This window comes from Pseudophryne corroboree (assembly GCF_028390025.1).
Source record: "Pseudophryne corroboree isolate aPseCor3 chromosome 3 unlocalized genomic scaffold, aPseCor3.hap2 SUPER_3_unloc_16, whole genome shotgun sequence".
Taxonomy (NCBI): Eukaryota; Metazoa; Chordata; class Amphibia; order Anura; family Myobatrachidae; genus Pseudophryne; species Pseudophryne corroboree.
In genome coordinates, this window is record NW_026967504.1 from 945,164 (window position 1) to 972,425 (window position 27,262).

A 27,262-nucleotide genomic window follows, 5' to 3' on the forward strand; every position below is an offset into this window, starting at 1 on the left:
CGTGTGCGATTACTAGAGGTGAAACGGGCGCTCGTGGAATGACTAGAGGTGACACGGACGCTCACGTGGGATTACTAGAGGTGACAAGGACGCTCACGTGGGATTACTAAAGGTGACATGGACGCTCACGTGGGATTACCAGAGGTGACATGGACGCTCACGTGGGATTACCAGAGGTGACATGGACGCTCATGTGGGATTACTAGAGGTGACATGGACGCTCATGTGGGATTACTAGAGGTGACATGGACGCTCCTGTGGGATTACTAGAGGTGACATGGACGCTCATGTGGGATTACTAGAGGTGACATGGACGCTCATGTGGGATTACTAGAGGTGACATGGACGCTCATGTGGGATTACTAGAGGTGACACGGACGCTCATGTGGGATTACTAGAGGTGACATGGACAGTCATGTGGGATTACCAGAGGTTACATGGACGCTCATGTGGGATTACTAGAGGTGACACGGACGCTCATGTGGGATTACTAGAGGTGACATGGACAGTCATGTGGGATTACCAGAGGTGACATGGACGCTCATGTGGGATTAGTAGAGGTGACATGGAAGCTCATGTGGGATTACTAGAGGTGACATGGACACTCATGTGGGATTACTAGAGGTGACATGATGCTCATGTGGGATTACTAGAGGTGTCTTGGGCTTTGCAATAATAAAACAGCAAAGAAGAGACAGTGCTGTCCTGTTTGTGCACTAATAAATAATATATAACCTTTATTAAGTACAGTAAAGTATGTAAGATAAATCAGTGATATATTAAACACAAAGGTAAATGTATAAAGGTGAATAATGTAATAAAAAAACAAGTGTATTTGTTGTTACACATCGGCATGTATATTATATTGGGTGATAACTGATTCAGTGCTGGTAATCCTGTTCAGTAAGAATAATATTAATATATTACACCCATACGAGAATGGGCTAAATTACATTCAATAATATTGTGGCAGAGTTTCCTCCAGCGGTAATCTCAATGTAACATCATACTGTATGTATAAACACTTTATGGGGGGGATTCAGTTCATCACAAAAACTCCCTAACCAATTAGCAGCAAAAAGTTTTTGGTGATATTTCTCCATAGGTTTTACTGCAAGATTTTAATTCTGCGCCCAAATGTCTGCGCACTGAGCAGTTGTGCGGTGTTAGGAGGAACTCTTTTAAAAAGGCTTTTTAGATGTTTCCTAAGGTATTGTTTTACTGACCTATAGTTTCCTACTGTATTGTCTTACTGACCTATAGTTTCTTACTGTATTGTTTTACTGATCGAGTTCCCTCTGTAATGTCTTACTGACCTATATAGTTTCTTACGGTATGGTCTTATTGACCTAGTTGCCTTCTTTATAGTCTTACGGTTTTCTTCTGTATTGGCTTGCTGACCTATAGTTTCCTACTGTATTGGCTTGCTGACCTATAGTTTCCTACTGTATTGTCTTACTGACCTATAGTTTCCTACTGTATTGTCTTACTGACCTATAGTTTCCTACTGTATTGTCTTACTGACCTATAGTTTCCTACTGTATTGTCTTACTGACCTATACTTTCCTTCTGTATTGTCTTACTGACCTATAGTTTCCTTCTGTAATGTCTTACTAACCTATAGTTTCTTCTGTATTGTCTTACTGACATATTTTCCTACTGTGTTGTCTTTTCTTACTGTATTGTGTAACTGACCTATAGTTTCCTTCTGTAATGTCTTACCGACCTTTAGTTTCCTACTGTAATGTCTTACTGACCTTTAGTTTCCTACTGTAATGTCTTACTGACCTATAGTTTCTTACTGTAATGTCTTACTGACCTATAGTTTCTTACTGTTTTGTCTTACTGACCTATAGTTTCTTCTGTATTGTTTTACTGACCTACAGTTTCTTAAGTCTTTAAATTGCTGATGTGATGGAGAATGACAGTAATTACACCAACACTTTTGCCAGAGAATTTAGTATCGTCTACTGACTGAGCATCTGCTGCCCAGGGGCCTAAACAGACCCTTCCCCTGGCCCAGGGGCCTAACTGGACCCTTTACCCTGGCCCAGGGGCCTAAAAAGACTGATCCCCTGGCCCAGTGGTCTAACCAGACTATATGTTTCTCTGCCCAGTGGCGTTTCCAGACCATTCCCCCTAGACCAGGGGCCTAACCAGACCATTCCTCTGGCCCACGGACCTAACCTGACTTCTGCTCAGTGTAATAACCAGATTGATCCTCTGCTCAGGGGGTGTGACCGGACTATTCCTCTAGCCACTCCAGCTGATGGCGTAGACCTTTCCGAGATTACAAGGTGTCCAAAGAAGCCGCTTACAGGAATTCTATCCCTCCAAAAATGATCCCTACTCTGTAAAGAGGGAGTCTGGATACCTTCTCCAGAACATCCATACAGAATCCCCATAATCAATCTCCTCATGATTTACAAAGCAACTCTATGAGGTATATCTAATATAAGTATATCTATGAGGTCTCTACGCAACGCCAGTAGCTACCTTAGGGAACAATTTTGTATTTCTTCACCCTTAAACAGATACATCCTTAAAAAGGTATCCAGATGTCACACACAGTTCCCATTACTGTTTTAGAAACTGGGAACAACGCAGCCGTCTTGGGTCCGATCTACGGCATGGTCCCCTGAATCTAGCTACCTCCCATGATGCATTGCACACGCATGGGCAGAAAACAGTTGGTGACATCCAGGCCTGTCATTAAATATAGGTATTCAGTGTGGGAAATCGTCCCTCTTGTTATATGGGTGTGCCTATCAGGGAATGAGGACTCTAAGGCGGATTTGTTCCTTACAGAATGTGTATGACCTGTTTATACATGAAGATATTGATTATTGTATTATAGGGTGTAATGACTTGGTCACCATGGTGACTGCCCAGCCAGGTAAGCTATCCTGTCTCTCTTTGGCAGTGTTGCTGTGTGACCTACAGGAAGTCCCAAGGCTGACACCCCACACTGCCCACTCTCTCACTGGAGGCCATGAACAGCTGAAGGGGCTCTGACATCACAAATGACTGCAAGGGGTTAATAGCGACCAGTTTTATTGCCCCGAGATGCAAATCCCCCTGTCAATGTGATGGAGTGGGCTTTATTCTAACCTTGTCTTTGTCAGACAGCCAGGCACAAAAATCTGCAGGGGTAAGTGGGGGAAAATAAGATTTTAAACCTACCGGTAAATCTTTTTCTCCTAGTCCGTAGAGGATGCTGGGGACTCCGTAAGGACCATGGGGTATAGATGGGCTCCGCAGGAGACATGGGCACTATAAAGAACTTTAGAAGGGGTGTGCACTGGCTCCTCCCTCTATGCCCCTCCTCCAGACCTCAGTTAGAGAAACTGTGCCCAGAGGAGGACGACAGTATGAGGAAAGGATTTTGTTAATCCAAGGGCAAGATTCATACCAGCCCACACCATCTACACTGTATAACCTGGAATATACGAACCAGTCAACAGTATGAACAAAACAGCATAAAAGACTGATCAAAACTGTAACATAACCCTTATGCAAGCTATAACTATATACAAGTCTTGAAAAATGTTGTCCGCACTGGGATGGGCGCACAGCATCCTCTACGGACTACGAGAAAAAGATTTCCCAGTAGGTTTAAAATCTTATTTTCTCTTACATCCTAGAGGATGCTGGGGACTCCGTAAGGACCATGGGGATTATACCAAAGCTCCAAAATGGGCGGGAGAGTTCAGATAACTCTGCAGCACTGATTGAGCAAACATGAGGCCCTCATCAGCCAGGGTATCAAACTTGTAGAATTTTGCAAAAGTGTTTGAACCTGACCAAGTCGCCGCTCGGTAAAGCTGTAATGCCGTGACGGCTCGGGCAGCCGCCCAAGAAGAGCCCACCTTCCTAGTGGAATGGGCCTTTACCGAATTAGGTAACGGCAATCCAGCCGTAGAATGAGCCTGCTGAATCGTGTTACAGATCCAGCAAGCAATAGTCTGTTTAGAAGCAGGAGCGCCAACCTTGTTGGCTACATACAGGACAAACAGTGCCTCTGTTTTCCTAACCCTAGCCATTCTGGCTACATAAATTTTAAATGCCCTGACCACATCAAGGGACTCGGAATCCTCCAAGTCCCGCGTAGCCACAGGCACCACAACAGGTTGGTTCATATGAAAAGAGGAAACCACCTTGGGCAAAAATTGAGGACGAGTCCGCAACTCAGCTCTATCCACATGGAAAATCATATAGGGGCTTTTGTGAGACAAAGCTGCCAACTCAGACACTCGCCTTGCAGATGCCAAGGCCAACAATATGACCACCTTCCAAGTGAGATACTTTAATTCCACCGTTTGAAGAGGTTCAAACCAGTGAGACTTAAGGAACTGTAACACCACGTTAAGGTCCCATGGTGCCACTGGAGGCACAAAAGGGGGCTGGATATGAGGCACTCCCTTCACGAAAGTCTGGACTTCTGGGAGAGAAGCCAATTCCTTCTGAAAGAAAATGGATAGGGCCGAAATCTGAACCTTAATGGAGCCTAATTTTAGGCCCATATTCACTCCAAAAGAATGAAGAAATGTATTGGTTTTCTGTCTGGTGCGCAAAAAAAAGGTGCAGCCTCAATCAAATTTTCACTATACAGGTGTCTCCTATGCCACCAGAAAGTTATACGATACGACAAAAGATTAGTGAAAACAATATATGGCGCTCCTCTATAATATATAATGTAAACAGATATCACAAATTCATATAAAGAGAGTACAGCTCAACTGTATACATTCCTGTAAGCCACTTGTATCGTCAGCACGTAAAAAAATCATCCACACTTCCTCAGGTATCCTCACTCTTGATTAATTCTCCCTCTGGGTTTTTTGCATGCTCCCGGGATCAACTTCCGGTTGCGTCATCATTCTGGGACACTGTTGCCCTGACGACGGCGCAATGCCGGCTAACGTGCTCTACCCGTCACCATGACAATCTTAAAAACAAAACAGAGCAGGAGGAGATGCATCAGTCGTCATTAATCATTGTGATTTGACTACTTGTTTGAGGTAAAGATTATGTGGAAACGCTACATTCCCTTGTTACTTTGTCGACATGTTGTTATGTTACTATGGTGATGGTTTTGTCACACCGGGATACGTCATCTCTTTGACAGCGTTGTCTCAGTAAGATGACGAAACCGGAAGTCCATCCGGGGAACGGAGGACGATGCACGTGGTGGTTTTACTTGTGTATAAAGGTAAGAATGTTCACTTTTATATGTTGTTACTTCTGAAGACGGTTAATAAACCGAAACGTTAAGAACACGAGCCAGGGTCGCTTCCTTACTCGTTTGTCTGAAATCCGTGAGTGCCGCCAGACTGTACATCTCTACATTGCTGCATACGCTGTGGAGGGCACCCGGTGAGCTGATACTTATAAATCTGTTTGAGTGCCGAGCACTATTGTTCTATATTGAAAATGCACACCTGCCATAGTGTTGCAATTTGCTAAGGCACCACACAGTGGTTATTTACCACCATCATTAGTTTCTGAAGTTGCTTGCACATCGGTTGTAATATACCGAAATAACAACATGGACACGTTACAAGAGGATGTCTCAGGTTTCCGACATACACGTTTACCACAAGGAGAATTTCTCTCTCTATCTGATGTAGATGCTGAACGTATTCTTATAAAAGATAAACTACTATCAGCTGCCACACCTGATTCTACGGAACAATTATATCAACAGTTACTGAGATTGAAATATAAAGAAACGGATTTTTACCTGCATGGAGTCTGTCTCTCGGATTATTACCGGGACAAAATGCTTCCCAGAGGATTCCGTATCCGAAACACCCCTACAATAGGCAGATACAACGCTGATTTTTGCCGCAAATGGGCGGCTGTATTGAATAAGGCATCGTTTGATTTGATGTTACTTGTTGTAGAAGAAGCAACAAGAGAATTAAATATAGTCCGGGACAAAATTAGAGGGTTAGAAATAACCACATTACCTATTTTAGCAACCGACACAAGCTGCGACTGGATGCAAAAACTATCACAGCAGGTTGAAAAATACAAAGCAGATCTGATCAAATTCAAGACCAAAAAATTGGCTACAGTTACTAAGGACTATGTGGAAAACAAAGTGTACCTTTGGGCTAATAATCCATCATTTAAACCCCACTCCTATCGTCCAAAATCATATGGAAGAGGGCGGAGATTCCCATTGGAGGGAGACACCTCAAGTGGCGCCTCCAACAGTGAATCAGATGTAGCACCCACCAGGCGACGTCCCATGGCTCAACAAGTCCCTTTAGGCGTCAAAACCAGGGCACGACGAGAAAGCCCAAACGAACGAGAACAAGACGCAGCAAGCAATGCCAAAGGGAAGGGAGGAAGAGGGGTAAAACCAAAGAAATAGTGCACAATCTGTCTTCACGCACGTTGACGGATACTGAAATCAAGGTTTTATCCAAAGGACTGAATTTCGTGCCTACTAACCAGCATAACACCTTTGATAGTTTGGTTGATCTGTCTAAATTTAATAGACAACTTCGTCTTAGAGAATTTTTCAATTCTAAATCTGACACTAGTCCTCTAACACATGAATGTCCTGTTAAAACCAAATCTGTATTTGATCCTTATTCTACAAATCCTGCCATTAAGGTGTATACTAAAACTTTATCGAAATGCATTGATGAATGTAATGTGACATCAGATGTTCATACTGTTTCTAATTTATCTAAGGAGGAGCGTATAGCATTACGCAATTTATCATCATATCCTGATATCACTGTGCGCCCCGCCGATAAGGGGGGTGGCATAGTGGTTCAGGATCTGATCGATTACAAATCAGAAGCATATACACAGTTAAATGACCATACTGTGTACACAAGGTTATCTTCTGATCCTACAGGTAAATATACAAAAGAATTAGATCTTTTACTTACAAAAGCAGTGACTGATGGTATCATTACTAAGAATACGCAAGTCTCATTAATTACACAGGCTCCCAAAGTGCCCATATTCTACACGATCCCTAAGCTGCATAAGGATCCAGTATGCCCTCCAGGGCGCCCTATCATAGCAGCTAGGGATTCTTTGTTTTCTAATGTGGCCAAATACATTGATTATTATTTACAGCCAGTAATACAGAATGAGAACACATATCTTAAAGATACATCTACATTTTTGCAAAAACTACGTAATTTGAAGGTCAATCTAGATACATGCTGGCTATGCACGATAGACGTGGTCAGCTTATATACCAGTATCCCACATGAACGTGGTTTAGAAGCAGTTAAAACATTAATTGAAGAAAATCCTTACTACACTGGCCCAGAACTAGAGTTTTTTATCTCTTTACTTAAACTAACCTTGCATAGAAATTATTTTTTATTTAATAATGAATTTTTTGAACAAATAAAAGGCTGTGCGATGGGATCTTGTGCCGCACCGGCCTATGCAAATTCTTTTATGAATTTTTTGAACAAATAAAAGGCTGTGCGATGGGATCTTGTGCCGCACCGGCCTATGCAAATTCTTTTATGTTTAAAGTAGAAAAAGATCTGATTCTGTCTAACATCAACTATAAGTCCAACATAGTTATGTACACACGTTACATAGATGATGTGTTCATACTGTGGACAAGTTCAAAAGAAGCTTTTTTAGACATGATGGAGCAAGTAAATTTGATGGATGAATCAATCAAATTTACATTTGACATACAAGCTGAGAGCATACATTTTCTAGATGTAAATGTAAGCAAACTTGATGGTAAATTAGTTACATCTATTTTTCAAAAACCTACCGATGCTAACAGTTTATTACTGTCTTCAAGTCACCACCCAAAATCCTTAAAAAATGGGCTCCCCTATTCTCAGTATCTAAGAGTACGCAGAATCTGCAGTGACTCTATAGAAGAATCCAAACAAATGGACTGTATGACCCAAAGATTCTTAGAGAGGGGATATAGCAATAATTTGCTGCAAACAGCTAGGGCAAGAGCTATGTTAGAACCCAAGATACCAGCAGATAAAACTAGCAATAAAAAATCATTGGATAATGCGGTCATTTGCGTTTCCACATACACTACAGCTAGTCAGAGGCACGGTGGATACATCGACTTAACACCGTGGCCCCAAACGGTCTTAATGAAACCTTGTCTCTTGTCAGTTTCATGTAAAAGTATGGCCATCATGATGATTTTCTCTATGATTTTTGTTTGAATTACTCTTTTTATTCACGACGGTATTACGTTGTTTAGCATGACTTCATTATCAGTCGTTATTAATCATTGTGATTTGACTACTTGTTTGAGGTAAAGATTATGTGGAAACGCTACATTCCCTTGTTACTTTGTCGACATGTTGTTATGTTACTATGGTGATGGTTTTGTCACATCGGGATACGTCATCTCTTTGACAGCGTTGTCTCAGTAAGATGACGAAACCGGAAGTCCATCCAGGGAACGGAGGACGATGCACGTGGTAATTTTACTTGTGTATAAAGGTAAGAATGTTCACTTTTATATGTTGTTACTTCTGAAGACGGTTAATAAACCGAAACGTTAAGAACACGAGCCAGGGTCGCTTCCTTACTCGTTTGTCTGAAATCCGTGAGTGCCGCCAGACTGTACATCTCTACATTGCTGCATACGCTGTGGAGGGCACCCGGTGAGCTGATACTTATAAATCTGTTTGAGTGCCGAGCACTATTGTTATATATATATATATATATATATATATATATATAGATAGATAGATAGATAGATAGATAGATAGATAGATAGAGAGAGAGAGAGAGAAAAGGATATTCGGCACTCCACTACGATGAAGATCAACAGCCTGCCGGGTGCCCTCCAGACACAGAATCATATACAAATGAGCAAATAGGCGGCACTCACGGGCTTCTCAAAAATAACACTCGAGATCACTCAAGGTCAGTTGCTTAACGTTTCGGTTTATTAAACCGTCATCAGAAGATACAAATACAACACAACATAATCTTACCTTTATACATGCTACAATACACCGCCAGTGTCACGTCCTCGGCGTGCACGCCGGGACCAACTTCCGGTTGCGTCATCATTCTGGGACACTGTTGCCCTGACGACGGCACAATGCCGGCTAACGTGCTCTACCCGTCACCATGACAATCTTAAAAACAAAACAGAGCAGGAGGAGATGCATCTCCGATGCAAAACATACCACTATATGACAAATGCAGACTTATATATCAATATAATTATAAACACAATAACGTGTACAATCAGAACTTATCATGATTACTTACAATGAGGAATCATTCTAAAGAATATATAATGATGATTATACATGCTATAGAAAACATGTCAGAGATAGAGTCTCATTCAGGCCGTATGGAGACACCGCGGGCCTCTTTTTGTAATAAAAGTCTGCATTTGTCATATAGGAGATCTGCCATCTCCTCCTGCTCTGTTTTGTTTTTAAGATTGTCATGGTGACGGGTAGAGCACGTTAGCCGGCATTGCGCCGTCGTCAGGGAAACAGTGTCCCAGAATGATGACGCAACCGGAAGTTGGTCCCGGCGTGCACGCCGAGGACGTGACACTGGCGGTGTATTGTAGCATGTATAAAGGTAAGATTATGTTGTGTTGTATTTGTATCTTCTGATGACGGTTTAATAAACCGAAACGTTAAGCAACTGACCTTGAGTGATCTCGAGTGTTATTTTTGAGAAGCCCGGGAGTGCCGTCTATTTGCTCATTTGTATGTATATATATATATATATATATATATATATATACATACATACACTGCCTACACAGCCTATATATACTATATTGCCAGCCTAGAGGTTTTTATTGCTGCCCAGGGCGCCCCCCCTGCGCCCTGCACCCATCCGTGCCTGCAGTGTGTGTTGTGTGTGGGAGCAATGGCGCGCAGCGTTACCTCAGTGAAGATCAGAAGTCTTCTGCCGCCTTTGAAGTCTTCTTTCTTCTTATACTCACCCGGCCACTATCTTCCGGCTCTGCGAGGAGGACAGCGGCCGGGTTCCGGGCCGAACGGCGAGCATGAGACCTGCATTCCGACCCTCTGGAGACAATGGTGTCCAGTAGCCTAAGAAGCAGAGCCTATCACTTAAGTAGGTCTGCTTCTCTCCCCTCAGTCCCACGATGCAGGGAGCCTGTTGCCAGCAGGGCTCCCTGAAAATAAAAAACCTAACAAAATTCTTTTTTCAGAGAAACTCAGGAGAGCTCCCCTGTAATGCACCCAGTCTCCTCTGGGCACAGGATCTAACTGAGGTCTGGAGGAGGGGCATAGAGGGAGGAGCCAGTGCACACCCATTCTAAAGTTCTTTATAGTGCCCATGTCTCCTGCGGAGCCCGTCTATACCCCATGGTCCTTACGGAGTCCCCAGCACGTAAGAGAAAAACAGGCTGTTCTGTAGCCATTCCCTTCATTCATATCACCCAAAGCTAGGCCTCAAGGGTGTCACCCCATCAGGTAAAAGCAGAGGTTTTATAATGGCAAACCGAGGACTTTATATGTTATCTCAGATCACTTCCTGAAACCTGAGATACTGGAATTGTGGAGTCTTGGTTCCTGTCCAGGGTACTCCTCAGGCCAAAGTGGTTTGGACCTGGTAAGGTTCTCAGAGTATGGTTAATAATGCTGGCCAATCCGTATGTAGTGTATATAGATTGTATTTACTGATGTTACATGTATATCCAGTGTGTGTAAAATAGAGGTATCATTTGTATCTTTGCTCTTGTGTGTCCTGTGTGATCTGTAGGACTTGGAGAAGGAACCAGGGTGCCAGTTTGGCACATACATAGGCCTAGGACCTTCACATTTGGTGGCAAGCAGTGGGTATTGCACAACTACACCTTCCCATTTGCTGATATAGAAGATGGACACCTATTAACCAGCTGGCAGGGGATCTATGAGGACTGTGTCCAAGAGGAGATAACCATGGATGGGGTATTATTGTCCTACTTCCTGACCACCAGTGGAGGGTGGCATCATGCCCCAGGCTGACCAGCATATTCAGCTGACAAGACAATTATGAATTATTGTTCCCACTTAGCAATTTAGAGAGTGAGGAGCTGAAATCTGAGAGCTGGTCTGTACCTTGTGGATTAGAAAGGACACGTGTATCAGATGCTGATAACCCAAGATCAGAGCGGGAACTAGATGGGGATATGTTGCGCTACTGTAAGCCCCATAAAAGCTTTGTGGACTGTAACTATGTCAGCACTAGGAGACATCCAAGCAAATGCTGATACATTGGATGTTAGGAGACAACACTTGCAACCCAGTCTTCTCTGTGATGTAGAAGACTCAAGTCTAGCCAGCATAGCACAGAGGAGAGAAAGGGATAATGCGCCTGGGGTCATGAAGGAGATGCCAGCAAGAGTAAGAATAGCATTCAGCCAGGCCCTCAGCCGGTCAGGCTGGGAGAGGTGAGCGATCTGGGGAAGATGGAGGATCCCCCAGGTGACATCCAGCAATAATCCACTGAGGGGGCAACAGTGATTTAAGGCCCAAAGGATGGGGTAGGGGCTGTTGAGGGGATAGCATAAGAAGATCTGCAGATACCACCTGCAGCCAACTTCTGTGCTGTTGGTAACTGCAGACGGAGGTCCTCAACCGTTGCCTACCACTGCCAGCTTCCTGGATACGGGCCTGCTGATGCAGATTACGCTCCTTGGAAAAGTGATTTATAGTAAAAGGACTGAGTTCTCAGCATTAGTCCCAGTGCTTGGAGGGTTATATTATTACCATATGTCTCCTGCTTCTGATGGATGATGGAACCATCAGTATATGGACTAGAGCAGCAGGGATGTAAGGAGCATGAAGAGAGTTCCCTTTGTAAATACTCCATACAAGGAAGTTACCCATTGCAATGGCTGACATGGAGGATGAAGAGGGAAAACACTGCTGTCTCCAAGCTTGCAGAAACCATTCCCAATATTCATATGAAGGCCCGGCGAGGGTACAAAGGTGACCCCTGTACCGGGCCCCAAAGTGCCAAGGGGCCCCAAGCAACAATATCACTAGACAAACTAAATTTGTAACACGCTGGCCGGCAGAGCAAAAACATGAAAAAACAAACAAAAGTCTCTCACCCATAGTGCGCATGTGCAAAAATGGGATTTTAATACCTACCGGTAAATCCTTTTCTCTTAGTCAGTAGAGGATGCTTCAAGAACCATGGGGTATAGACGGGATCCGCAGGAGACATGGGCACTTTAAGACTTTAAAAGGGGTGTTAACTGACTCCTCCCTCTATGCCCCTCCTCCAGACTCCATTTATAGGAACTGTGCCCAGGGAGACGGACATTTAGAGGAAAAGGATTTATTTAATTTTAAACTAAGGTGAGATACACACCAACTCACACCTCAAACACGCCGTACAACATGGCAGTCAACAACAACGCATGCAACGGCATGACCAACCTCAGCCACAGACTGACTGTACTTAACTCAACATGAGAGTAACCAATAACTGCAGCACAGTACGCACTGGGACGGGCGCCCAGCATCCTCTACGGACTAAGAAATTTTTTTACCTGTAGGTATTAAAATCCTATTTTCTCATACGTCCTAGAGGATGCTGGGGATGCTTCAAGAACCATGGGGTTTATACCAAAGCTCTAGAACGGGCGGGAGAGTGCGGATGACTCTGCTGCACCGATTGACCAAATAAGAGGTCCTCCTCAGCCAGGGTATCAAACTTGTAAAACTTCGCAAAGGTGTTTGATCCTGACCAAGTAGCTGCTCGGCAAAGCTGTAATGCCGAGACCCCTCGGGCAGCCGCCCAGGATGCGCCCACCTTTCTGGTAGAGTGGGCCTTAACCGATTTTGGTAACGGCAATCCTGCTGTAGAATGAGCCTGCTGAACCATATTACAGATCCAGCGTGCAATAGTCTGCTTGGAAGCAGGAGCCCCAATCTTGGTAGGAGCATACAGGACAAACAGAACCTCTGTTTTCCTAATCTGAGCCGTTCTGGCGACATAAATTTTCAAAGCTCTGACCACATCGAGAGACGTCGATTCCACCATGGTGTCAGTAGCCACTGCACCACAATAGGCTGGTTTACGTGAAACGATGAAACCACTTTTGGCAGAAATTGCTGACGAGTTCTCAACTCCGCTCTATCTACATGGAAGATTAAATAGGGGCTTTTGTGAGACAAAGCCGCTAACTCAGACACTCGCCTTGCGTATGCCAAGGCCAACAGCATGACTACTTTCCAAGTAAATAATTTCAACTCAACCTTACGTAAAGGTTAAAACCAATGAGATTGCAGGAACTACAACACCACATTAAGATCCCATGGTGCCACTGGGGGCACAAAGGGAGGTTGGATGTGCAGCACGCCTTTCACGAAAGTCTAAACTTCTGGAAGGGAGGCCAATTATTTTTGAAAGAAAATTGATAAGGCCAAAATTTGTACTTTAATGAAGCCTAACTTTAGGCCCGCATCCACACCTGCTTGCAGAAAATGGAGAAAACGCCCCAGCTGGAATTCCTCTATAGGTGCCTTCTTGGATTCACACCAAGACACACATTTTTTCCAAATACGGTGATAATGTTTCGCCGTCACTTCTTTTCTAGCCTGAAGAAGTGTGGGAATGACTTCACTGGGAATACCTTTTCGGGCTAGGATTTGGCGTTCAACTGCCATGCCGTCAAACGCAGCCGCGGTAAATCTTGATACACGCACGGCCCTTGCTGTAACAGGTCCTCTCGTAGAGGAAGAGGCCAGAGATCTCCTATGAGTAATTCCTGAAGATCCGGATACCAGGCCCTCCTTGGCCAGTCTGGAACAATGAGTATTGCATGAACCCTTGCTCTTCTTATGACCTTTAACACTTTTGGAATGAGTGGAAGTGGAAGGAACACATAGACCGGCTGAAACACCCACGGTGTCCACCGCTATTGCTTGAGGGTCCCTCGACCTGAAACAATATCTCTGAAGCTTCTTGTTGAGGCGAGACGCCATCATGTCTATTTGAGGAATTCCCCAACGACTTGTCACTTCTGCAAAGACCTCTTGATGAAGACCCCACTCTCCTGGATGGAGATCGTGTCTGCTGAGGAAGTCTGCTTCCCAGTTGTACACACCTGGAATGAAGAACGCTGACAGAGCGCTTGCATGTCTTTCTGCCCAGCGGAGAACTTTTATAGCCTCTGCCATTTCCGTTCTGCTCTTTGTTCCGCCCTCGCGGTTTATGTACGCCACTGCTGTTATGTTGTCCGACTGAATCAAGACGGGCAGACCGCGCAGAAGATGTTCCGCTTGCAGAAGGCCGTTGTAAATGGTCCTTAATTCCAGAATGTTTATGTGCAGACAAGCTTCCTGGATTGACCATTTTCCCTGGAAATTTTCCCCGTGTGACTGCTCCCCAGCCTCGGAGACTTGCATCCGTGGTCACCAGGATCCAATCCTGAATCCCGAACCTGTGACCCTCTAGGAGATGAGAGCTGTGCAGCCACCACAGAAGGGAGATTCTGGTCCTGGAGGACAGGATTATTTTCCGGTGCATGTGTAGGTGAGACGTGGACCACTTGTCCAACAGATCCCACTAAAACACCCTGGCATGGAATCTGCTAAACTGAATGGCCTCGTAGGCCGCCACCATCTTCCCCAGCAACCGAGTGCATTGATGAATCGACCCTCTTGCCGGTTTCAGAATCTGTTTGACCATGTTCTGAATTTCCAGAGCCTTTTCCACTGGAAGAAAGACTCTGCAATTGTGTGTCCAGAATCATACCCAGGAATGACAGCCGTGTTGTCGGAACCAACTGTGACTTTGGCAAGTTTAGGAGCCAACCATGTTGTTGCAGAATTGTCAGGGAGAGCGTCATGTTCTGCAGTAATTGCTCCTTAAATCTCGCCTTTATCAGGAGATCGTCCAAGTACGGGATAATTGTGACTCCCTGCTTGCGCAGGAGTACCATAATTTCCGCCATTACTTTGGTGAAAATTTTAGGAGCCGTGGACGGACCAAACGGCAACGTCTGAAACTGATAATGGAAATCCTGCATTCCAAAACTCAGATAAATGGGAACACGCAAGTAGGCATCCTTTATATCTACCGGCACCATAAAATCCCCCTCCTCCAGACTGGAGATCACTGCCCGGAGAGATTCCATCTTGAATTTGAATTTCCTTAGGTAGAAATTGAGGTATTTGAGGTTCAGGATAGGCCTGACTGAGCTGTCTGGCTTCGGGACCACAAACAGGCTGGAATAAAAGCCTTCGCCTTGTTGAGACAGGGGAAACCTGACAATGACCCGATTTAGACACAATTTTTGTATTGCATCGCATACCACCTCCCTGTCCTGAAGAGAAACTGGTAAGGCCGATTTGAAAAATTGGTGAGGGGGAACGTCTTGAAACTCTAGCTGGGACACTATTTCCAAAACCCATGGGTCTAGGGCCGAACGAGCCCAGAACTGACTGAAGAGTTTGAGACGTGTCCCCACCGGTGCCGACTCCTCCAGAGGAGCCCCAGCGTCATGCGGTGGATTTGGTAGAAGCCGGGGAGGAAGTCTGCTCTTGGGAACTTGCCGCAGCCGGTGACCTTTTTCCCATTCCTCTTCCCCTTGAAGGAAGGAAGTCCCTCCTCCTTTTTTGTACTTACTGGGACGAAAGGACTGCATCTGATAGTGGTGCGTTTTCTTTTGTTGCGCAGGAACATAAGGTAAAAATGACAACTTACCCGCGGTAGCCGTAGATACCAGGTCAGTGTCACCGTCTCCAAACAAGACACCACCTTTATACGGCAAAGACTCCATAGCCTCCTTAGAGTGAGCATCAGCATTCCATTGATGAATCCACAATGCTCACCTGGCTGAGACTGCCATGGCATTGGCCCTCGATCCCAAGAGGCCAATATCCGTCGCAGTTTCCTTTGGGTAGGCTGCAGCGTCCCTGATATGACCTAGTGTCAAAAGAACGCTATCCATATCCAGGGCATCTATATCAGATGACAAGTTATCTGCCCATTTTTCAATAGTGCTACTCACCCATGCCGATGCCACAGCAGGTCTGAGCAGCGTACCTGTAGTGACATGAATGGATTTTAATGTATTTTCCTGCTTACGATCCGCAGGTTCCTTTAGGGCTGCCGTTTCGGGGGTCGGCAGCGCCACCTTTTTGGACAGCCGTGACAGAGCTTTGTCCACAGTGGGGAGTGACTCCCACTTTTCCCTATCCCCCGAGGGGAATAGAAAAGAAAATGTGAGCCCTACCACTGCGCACACTAAGCAGCCCCTGTGATTAGATTGATGAAGAATGTCACCTACACTCCAACAAATATATAAAAACAGTAATATCACCAATACAAAATCCCTCGACGCTCTGAGAAATGAGGTGTGTGTCAAATCTCATCCAATGTAAGGTATCTTCTGTCCTAGAGGTGTCCTCAAACATAAAGAAGAGAGAAACACTTCATAGGGCAAAAGGTATGTATTCTTGTGGCTCAGGATAATGATGCTAAAAATGGACTCCTACCATGTGTATTGGTCTACATGGGGAGTAGACAACAGCGCATGTGTTTGGAGAGGGTTTCAACCCAACAACGAATAGCATCCACGTGTCCTCAAAAAATAATGGAAAGAATCCACCATAGCGTACCAAATGATTTAATATCAACAAACATAAAACATTAAAATATGTACAGGCAGAAGTACTGGACTCTCACCGAATGTAGTGGTCCACTTTGCAAAGCAGACAAACAGGCATAAGTATGTTATTATCAGGCGTCCCTGCAAGCACTGTCCAAAACACCGATGGTCATCCAGTCTCCTGTCACCAACCTCCTTGCGACGCGTTTCGATACTCCCAGGTATCTTTATCACAGCATAATGAGGTTGAATACTGTAGGAATATTTATACCCCTAACAGGTAACACCTATTTCCAGACATGGATTTCTAACAGCTAATATCCTCCTATTCTAACTATTGCACAATCCCGATCCATTTCCTCCAGGCCAGTAGATTCGTGTGGTTCTGTTCATTAGAGCCCCAAAATGAGAACAGCTGTATCACAAAAGGTCCTTCCGTTGGCGGGCGCCGAACTTCCTGTTTCTGCCGGAAGTTACGTCATGCGTTCCACCGTTCATGCCGGAAGTTGCGTCTTTTGCGTTCCACCCATAACGCTGGCGGGATGTGCGGATACTGCTCGATTGTAATAGGGGAAATGTATGCGGTTCACCTTGCGTCTCATTCCCCCGATAATGAGTCCATATAAAATAGAAGCAGACACATATTAGGCAACAATAAAATAATTTTTCAAACAAACATTTTAAAGAAACCATTTGACTTCAAAATCCTTGTTAAGGCCAGACGGAGCAAGGGTTTTATATTTATAAATAAAACTCATTTCCTCTTTGGCCAACTTGGATATAATATCTGTATCTCTTGGCCCGAGACTGACTTTTTTGAGCCCATAAAAATTTTTAATTTTTGTACTGTCACAATTATGAACTAATTTAAAATGTAAAGAGAGGGCATGAGTTTCCAGGCCTTTGCGAATGTTTCTGACATGTTCGCTAATTCTTATTTTTAATTGTCTGCTTGTTCTCCCTATGTAAAATTTTCCGCAGTTGCACTCAATTCCATAAATAACACTAGTGGTGTGACATGTAATAAAATCCTTAATAAAACATCTTTATCATTAATATTAAGTTGGGTTGCCTTCTTTCCAAACGAGTTGGGGATACATTTGCATCCCACACAAGTGCCGCATCTATAAAACCCCTCTGAAGTGACAACACCTTTCTTTTTGTTTCCTGTGTGAAAACTCTTAACGAGTTTTTGTTTCAGATTGGGAGCTTTCCTGAAAATACAGATGGCCCCGAGTTATGCCAACATTTTTATGGGGTTGTGGGAGGAGGAGTCTGGGTTGTGGTTAAAAACATTCGGGGCAAACCTGGTGTCCTTTATGGAATTGAGTGTGACTGCGGAAAATTTTACATAGGGAGAACAAGCAGACAATTAAAAATAAGAATTAGCGAACATGTCAGAAACATTCGCAGCGTCCCCAGCATCCTCTAGGACGTATGAGAAAACTCTCTACATATGATATTTGTCATGGATAGCCTTGTGTTAGAAACACCCAACTGAGAACAAGGCTGATGGCGGAGGAGGGTGTAGGATAAGAGATTGCTGTAGTGACTGAGCAATGAGAATATGTGATTTCTGTAATAAGTGTTTATTACTCACCTGTGCTGATATCTGTAGGGATCTCCTCCTCCTTACACTGCTGATCACCCCTCACATACGTGTCTTCTTCTCCCTCTATATCTTCTGCCTTCATATCAGTCACATACGTCTCTTCTTCTCCCTCTACATCTTCTGTCTTTATATCAGTCACATGCGTCTCTTCTTCTCCCTCTATATCTTCTGCCTTTATATCAGTCACATACGTCTCTTCTTCTCCCTCTATATCTTCTGTTTTAATATCAGACAGACGTTGTGCCTAAAAAACAAACACACACTATAATGACATTAAAAAACAAACACAATAATGACATTTGCATACAGTCAGATTAGACTGAGGTGAATCAGTATAATATCAGTGTATAAGACACACAGCTCCTCTACAGATCATATAGTGACAGTCACTTTGGTATATTGGGGAGACCCTAAATCCCACCTACCTGATCCTCCTGTGGGATCCTGTGATTCTCCTCTGTACAATCCTGGGAATACAGAGGACGGGGACATCTCTCTGGGGTATCTCTGTTACTGGGCCCATCTGTAGGAGACACACAGTGACTGAGTACAGTGTATATATGTGATTATCAGATGATGTGTGTATATAGGGGCCCCCATACCTGTTCTCCCCTGTACAATACATGACAGTCTCCTCTTACCCAGTGATGTGAGGGGCCGCTGATTCTCCATCATCACGTCCTTGTACAGACCCCTGTGTTCCTCTATATACTCCCCCTCCTGCATGGAGACATAGACAGTGACATCCTGACACCTTAAAGGAACCTGACACACACAGTGATACAGTCATCACCCAGACACATCCCCTGGTGTTACTGTATAATGCCCAATTCCCAGCAGTCACCTCTCCAGTCATCACCCAGACAACCCCCGGTGTTACTGTATAATGTCCCATTCCCAGTAGTCACCTCTCCAGTCATCACCCAGACACATTCCCCAGTGTTACTGTATAATGTCCAATAACCAGCAGTCACCTCTCCAGTCATCACCCAGACACATCCCCCGGTGTTACGGTATAATGCCCCATTCCCAGCAGTCACCTCTCCAGTCAGCAGCTGAATGATCTTGTTGGTGAGTTCCAGGATCTTCTTGTCAATGTGTCTCACGTGTCAGTGAGTGAGGTGGAGGCACCGGGATGAGGCTCTGAGTCCTTCTTCTTCCTGACACACGGGGATGGCTGCTCGGTGTCTCACCCTCACCAGATGTCTTCTTCACTACTGTGTAACCCTGCGAAATGGGGGAGACATCACTGTAAATACTCCCAGATCCCCTCACCTCCCCAGTCATGTCCCTGTATGATCACAATGGATATAAGTGATGTCACTGTGACGCTTCCAGATCCCCTCACCTCCCCAGTTATGTCCCTGTATTATTACTATCGTGCCAATAGACACGCTCATCCCAACACAAACATACAGTGCACCTGTCCTATAATGGGCACACTTACCTCTGCATTATGGTTACCTCCATTCTACTCAATGTACCTACTAGACATGCACACCAGAGACGTGCAGTGAGGTACATTTCTCAAGAGGCACTGGCTAGTACCAGAACCAGATTTACACACAATATATGAGCCCAAGGATTATACATAGGGGCAGAGGTATACACACGTGGCCATTACACACAGGGGCAGAGGTATACACACGTGGCCATTACACACGTGGCCATTACACACAGGGGCAGCGGTATACACACGTGGCCATTACACACAGGGGCAGCGGTATACACACGTGGCCATTACACACAGGGGCAGCGGAATACACACGTGGCCATTACACACAGGGGCAGCGGTATACATACGTGGCCATTACACACAGGGGCAGCGGTATACACACGTGGCCATTACACACAGGGGCAGCGGTATACACACGTGGCCATTACACACAGGGGCAGCGGTATACACACGTGGCCATTACACACAGGGGCAGCGGTATACACACGTGGCCATTACACACAGGGGCAGCGGAATACACACGTGGCCATTACACACAGGGGCAGCGGTATACACACGTGGCCATTACACACAGGGGCAGCGGTATACACACGTGGCCATTACACACAGGGGCAGCGGTATACACACGTGGGCAGCGGTATACACACGTGGGCATTACACACAGAGGCAGCGGTATACACACGTGGCCATTACACACAGGGGCAGCGGTATACACACGTGGGCATTACACACAGGGGCAGCGGTATACACATGTTGGCATTATACACAGGTGCAGCGGTATATACATGTGGACATTATACACAGGTGTAGCAGTATATACATGTGGACATTATACACAGGTGTAGCAGTTTATACACATCTGGGCATTATACACAGGAGGAGGAGTATAAATTTGGTGATTGCGGGTAAGGTAGGTGGACATGATGGGGAGGGGGGGGGGGGGGGGAGGAGCACTGCCTCCCCTACCATAGAATTTTTACTTCTGACTACAGAAATGATTAGAATAATACAAAGATGATATTTATATGTTCTTTGTATTTTACATATACTGTATATAGTGAAAACTGTGGTGTATACGTTAGTATGACAGGAAAAGCACCGTCTCCCCGCAAGTCACTGATACACAGGTACACCCAACCCCATGTGTGCAGAGCGTTCTACCCTCACTTCTACTGTGCACACTTCTCCCACCACAACCTAACTGTGATGTGTGCGCATCCTACCCTCACTTCTGCTGTGCACACTTCTCCCACCACAACCTAACTGTGACGTGTGCGCATCCTACCCTCACTGCTGTGCACACTTCTCCCACCACAACCTAACTGTGATGTGTGCGCATCCTACCCTCACTTCTGCTGTGCACACTTCTCCCACCACAACCTAACTGTGATGTGTGCGCATCCTACCCTCACTTCTGCTGTGCACACTTCTCCCACCACAACCTAACTGTGATGTGTGCGCATCCTACCCTCACTTCTGCTGTGCACACTTCTCCCACCACAACCTAACTGTGATGTGTGCGCATCCTACCCTCACTGCTGTGCACACTTCTCCCACCACAACCTAACTGTGATGTGTGCGCATCCTACCCTCACTTCTGCTGTGCACACTTATCCCACCACAACCTAACTGTGATGTGTGCGCATCCTACCCTCACTTCTGCTGTGCACACTTCTCCCACCACAACCTAACTGTGATGTGTGCGCATCCTACCCTCACTTCTGCTGTGCACACTTATCCCACCACAACCTAACTGTGATGTGTGCGCATCCTACCCTCACTTCTGCTGTGCACACTTCTCCCACCACAACCTAACTGTGATGTGTGCGCATCCTACCCTCACTTCTGCTGTGCACACTTCTCCCACCACAACCTAACTGTGATGTGTGCGCATCCTACCCTCACTTCTGCTGTGCACACTTATCCCACCACAACCTAACTGTGATGTGTGCGCATCCTACCCTCACTTCTGCTGTGCACACTTCTCCCACCACAACCTAACTGTGATGTGTGCGCATCCTACCCTCACTTCTGCTGTGCACACTTCTCCCACCACAACCTAACTGTGATGTGTGCGCATCCTACCCTCACTTCTGCTGTGCACACTTCTCCCACCACAACCTAACTGTGACGTGTGCGCATCCTACCCTCACTTCTACTGTGCACACTTCTCCCACCACAACCTAACTGTGATGTGTGCGCATCCTACCCTCACTTCTACTGTGCACACTTCTCCCACCACAACCTAACTGTGATGTGTGCGCATCCTACCCTCACTTCTACTGTGCACACTTCTCCCACCACAACCTAACTGTGATGTGTGCGCATCCTACCCTCACTTCTGCTGTGCACACTTCTCCCACCACAACCTAACTGTGACGTGTGCGCATCCTACCCTCACTTCTGCTGTGCACACTTCTCCCACCACAACCTAACTGTGATGTGTGCGCATCCTACCCTCACTTCTGCTGCGCACACTTCTCCCACCACAACCTAACTGTGATGTGTGCGCATCCTACCCTCACTTCTGCTGTGCACACTTCTCCCACCACAACCTAACTGTGATGTGTGCGCATCCTACCCTCACTTCTGCTGTGCACACTTCTCCCACCACAACCTAACTGTGATGTGTGCGCATCCTACCCTCACTTCTGCTGTGCACACTTCTCCCACCACAACCTAACTGTGATGTGTGCGCATCCTACCCTCACTTCTGCTGTGCACACTTCTCCCACCACAACCTAACTGTGATGTGTGCGCATCCTACCCTCACTTCTGCTGTGCACACTTCTCCCACCACAACCTAACTGTGATGTGTGCGCATCCTACCCTCACTTCTGCTGTGCACACTTCTCCCACCACAACCTAACTGTGATGTGTGCGCATCCTACCCTCACTTCTGCTGTGCACACTTCTCCCACCACAACCTAACTGTGATGTGTGCGCATCCTACCCTCACTTCTGCTGTGCACACTTCTCCCACCACAACCTAACTGTGATGTGTGCGCATCCTACCCTCACTTCTGCTGTGCACACTTCTCCCACCACAACCTAACTGTGATGTGTGCGCATCCTACCCTCACTTCTGCTGTGCACACTTCTCCCACCACAACCTAACTGTGATGTGTGCGCATCCTACCCTCACTTCTGCTGTGCACACTTCTCCCACCACAACCTAACTGTGATGTGTGCGCATCCTACCCTCACTTCTGCTGTGCACACTTCTCCCACCACAACCTAACTGTGATGTGTGCGCATCCTACCCTCACTTCTGCTGTGCACACTTCTCCCACCACAACCTAACTGTGATGTGTGCGCATCCTACCCTCACTTCTGCTGTGCACACTTCTCCCACCACAACCTAACTGTGATGTGCGCGCATCCTACCCTCACTTCTGCTGTGCACACTTCTCCCACCACAACCTAACTGTGATGTGTGCGCATCCTACCCTCACTGATGTGCACACTTCTCCCACCACAACCTAACTGTGACGTGTGCGCATCCTACCCTCACTTCTACTGTGCACACTTCTCCCACCACAACCTAACTGTGATGTGTGCGCATCCTACCCTCACTTCTGCTGTGCACACTTCTCCCACCACAACCTAACTGTGATGTGTGCGCATCCTACCGTCACTGATGTGCACACTTCTCCCACCACAACCTAACTGTGACGTGTGCGCATCCTACCCTCACTTCTACTGTGCACACTTCTCCCACCACAACCTAACTGTGATGTGTGCGCATCCTACCCTCACTTCTGCTGTGCACACTTCTCCCACCACAACCTAACTGTGATGTGTGCGCATCCTACCCTCACTTCTACTGTGCACACTTCTCCCACCACAACCTAACTGTGATGTGTGCGCATCCTACCCTCACTTCTGCTGTGCACACTTCTCCCACCACAACCTAACTGTGATGTGTGCGCATCCTACCCTCACTTCTGCTGTGCACACTTCTCCCACCACAACCTAACTGTGATGTGTGCGCATCCTACCCTCACTTCTGCTGTGCACACTTCTCCCACCACAACCTAACTGTGATGTGTGCGCATCCTACCGTCACTGATGTGCACACTTCTCCCACCACAACCTAACTGTGACGTGTGCGCATCCTACCCTCACTTCTACTGTGCACACTTCTCCCACCACAACCTAACTGTGATGTGTGCGCATCCTACCGTCACTGATGTGCACACTTCTCCCACCACAACCTAACTGTGACGTGTGCGCATCCTACCCTCACTTCTGCTGTGCACACTTCTCCCACCACAACCTAACTGTGATGTGTGCGCATCCTACCCTCACTTCTGCTGTGCACACTTCTCCCACCACAACCTAACTGTGATGTGTGCGCATCCTACCCTCACTTCTGCTGTGCACACTTCTCCCACCACAACCTAACTGTGATGTGTGCGCATCCTACCCTCACTTCTGCTGTGCACACTTCTCCCACCACAACCTAACTGTGATGTGTGCGCATCCTACCCTCACTTCTGCTGTGCACACTTCTCCCACCACAACCTAACTGTGATGTGTGCGCATCCTACCCTCACTTCTGCTGTGCACACTTCTCCCACCACAACCTAACTGTGATGTGTGCGCATCCTACCCTCACTTCTGCTGTGCACACTTCTCCCACCACAACCTAACTGTGATGTGTGCGCATCCTACCCTCACTTCTGCTGCGCACACTTCTCCCACCACAACCTAACTGTGATGTGTGCGCATCCTACCCTCACTTCTGCTGCGCACACTTCTCCCACCACAACCTAACTGTGATGTGTGCGCATCCTACCCTCACTTCTGCTGTGCACACTTCTCCCACCACAACCTAACTGTGATGTGTGCGCATCCTACCCTCACTTCTGCTGTGCACACTTCTCCCACCACAACCTAACTGTGATGTGTGCGCATCCTACCCTCACTTCTGCTGTGCACACTTCTCCCACCACAACCTAACTGTGATGTGCGCGCATCCTACCCTCACTTCTGCTGTGCACACTTCTCCCACCACAACCTAACTGTGATGTGTGCGCATCCTACCCTCACTTCTGCTGTGCACACTTCTCCCACCACAACCTAACTGTGATGTGTGCGCATCCTACCCTCACTTCTGCTGTGCACACTTCTCCCACCACAACCTAACTGTGATGTGTGCGCATCCTACCCTCACTTCTGCTGTGCACACTTCTCCCACCACAACCTAACTGTGACGTGTGCGCATCCTACCCTCACTTCTGCTGTGCACACTTCTCCCACCACAACCTAACTGTGACGTGTGCGCATCCTACCCTCACTTCTGCTGTGCACACTTCTCCCACCACAACCTAACTGTGATGTGTGCGCATCCTACCCTCACTGATGTGCACACTTCTCCCACCACAACCTAACTGTGATGTGTGCGCATCCTACCCTCACTTCTACTGTGCACACTTCTCCCACCACAACCTAACTGTGATGTGTGCGCATCCTACCCTCACTTCTGCTGTGCACACTTCTCCCACCACAACCTAACTGTGATGTGTGCGCATCCTACCCTCACTTCTGCTGTGCACACTTCTCCCACCACAACCTAACTGTGATGTGCGCGCATCCTACCCTCACTTCTGCTGTGCACACTTCTCCCACCACAACCTAACTGTGATGTGTGCGCATCCTACCCTCACTTCTGCTGTGCACACTTCTCCCACCACAACCTAACTGTGATGTGTGCGCATCCTACCCTCACTTCTGCTGCGCACACTTCTCCCACCACAACCTAACTGTGATGTGTGCGCATCCTACCCTCACTTCTGCTGTGCACACTTCTCCCACCACAACCTAACTGTGACGTGTGCGCATCCTACCCTCACTTCTGCTGTGCACACTTCTCCCACCACAACCTAACTGTGATGTGTGCGCATCCTACCCTCACTTCTGCTGTGCACACTTCTCCCACCACAACCTAACTGTGATGTGTGCGCATCCTACCCTCACTTCTGCTGTGCACACTTCTCCCACCACAACCTAACTGTGATGTGTGCGCATCCTACCCTCACTTCTGCTGTGCACACTTCTCCCACCACAACCTAACTGTGATGTGTGTGCATCCTACCCTCACTTCTACTGTGCACACTTCTCCCACCACAACCTAACTGTGATGTGTGCGCATCCTACCCTCACTTCTACTGTGCACACTTCTCCCACCACAACCTAACTGTGATGTGTGCGCATCCTACCCTCACTTCTGCTGTGCACACTTCTCCCACCACAACCTAACTGTGATGTGTGCGCATCCTACCCTCACTTCTGCTGTGCACACTTCTCCCACCACAACCTAACTGTGATGTGTGCGCATCCTACCCTCACTTCTGCTGTGCACACTTCTCCCACCACAACCTAACTGTGATGTGTGCGCATCCTACCCTCACTTCTGCTGTGCACACTTCTCCCACCACAACCTAACTGTGATGTGCGCGCATCCTACCCTCACTTCTGCTGTGCACACTTCTCCCACCACAACCTGTGACGTGTGCGCATCCTACCCTCACTTCTGCTGTGCACACTTCTCCCACCACAACCTAACTGTGATGTGTGCGCATCCTACCCTCACTATGTCCCACCACAACCTAACTGTGATGTGTGCGCATCCTACCCTCACTTCTGCTGTGCACACTTCTCCCACCACAACCTAACTGTGACGTGTGCGCATCCTACCCTCACTTCTGCTGTGCACACTTCTCCCACCACAACCTAACTGTGATGTGTGCGCATCCTACCCTCACTGCTGTGCACACTTCTCCCACCACAACCTAACTGTGATGTGTGCGCATCCTACCCTCACTTCTGCTGTGCACACTTCTCCCACCACAACCTAACTGTGATGTGTGCGCATCCTACCCTCACTTCTGCTGTGCACACTTCTCCCACCACAACCTAACTGTGATGTGTGCGCATCCTACCCTCACTTCTGCTGTGCACACTTCTCCCACCACAACCTAACTGTGATGTGTGCGCATCCTACCCTCACTTCTGCTGTGCACACTTCTCCCACCACAACCTAACTGTGATGTGTGCGCATCCTACCCTCACTTCTGCTGTGCACACTTCTCCCACCACAACCTAACTGTGATGTGTGCGCATCCTACCCTCACTTCTGCTGTGCACACTTCTCCCACCACAACCTAACTGTGATGTGTGCGCATCCTACCCTCACTTCTGCTGCGCACACTTCTCCCACCACAACCTAACTGTGATGTGTGCGCATCCTACCCTCACTTCTGCTGTGCACACTTCTCCCACCACAACCTAACTGTGACGTGTGCGCATCCTACCCTCACTTCTGCTGTGCACACTTCTCCCACCACAACCTAACTGTGATGTGTGCGCATCCTACCCTCACTTCTGCTGTGCACACTTCTCCCACCACAACCTAACTGTGATGTGTGCGCATCCTACCCTCACTTCTACTGTGCACACTTCTCCCACCACAACCTAACTGTGATGTGTGCGCATCCTACCCTCACTTCTGCTGTGCACACTTCTCCCACCACAACCTAACTGTGATGTGTGCGCATCCTACCCTCACTTCTGCTGTGCACACTTCTCCCACCACAACCTAACT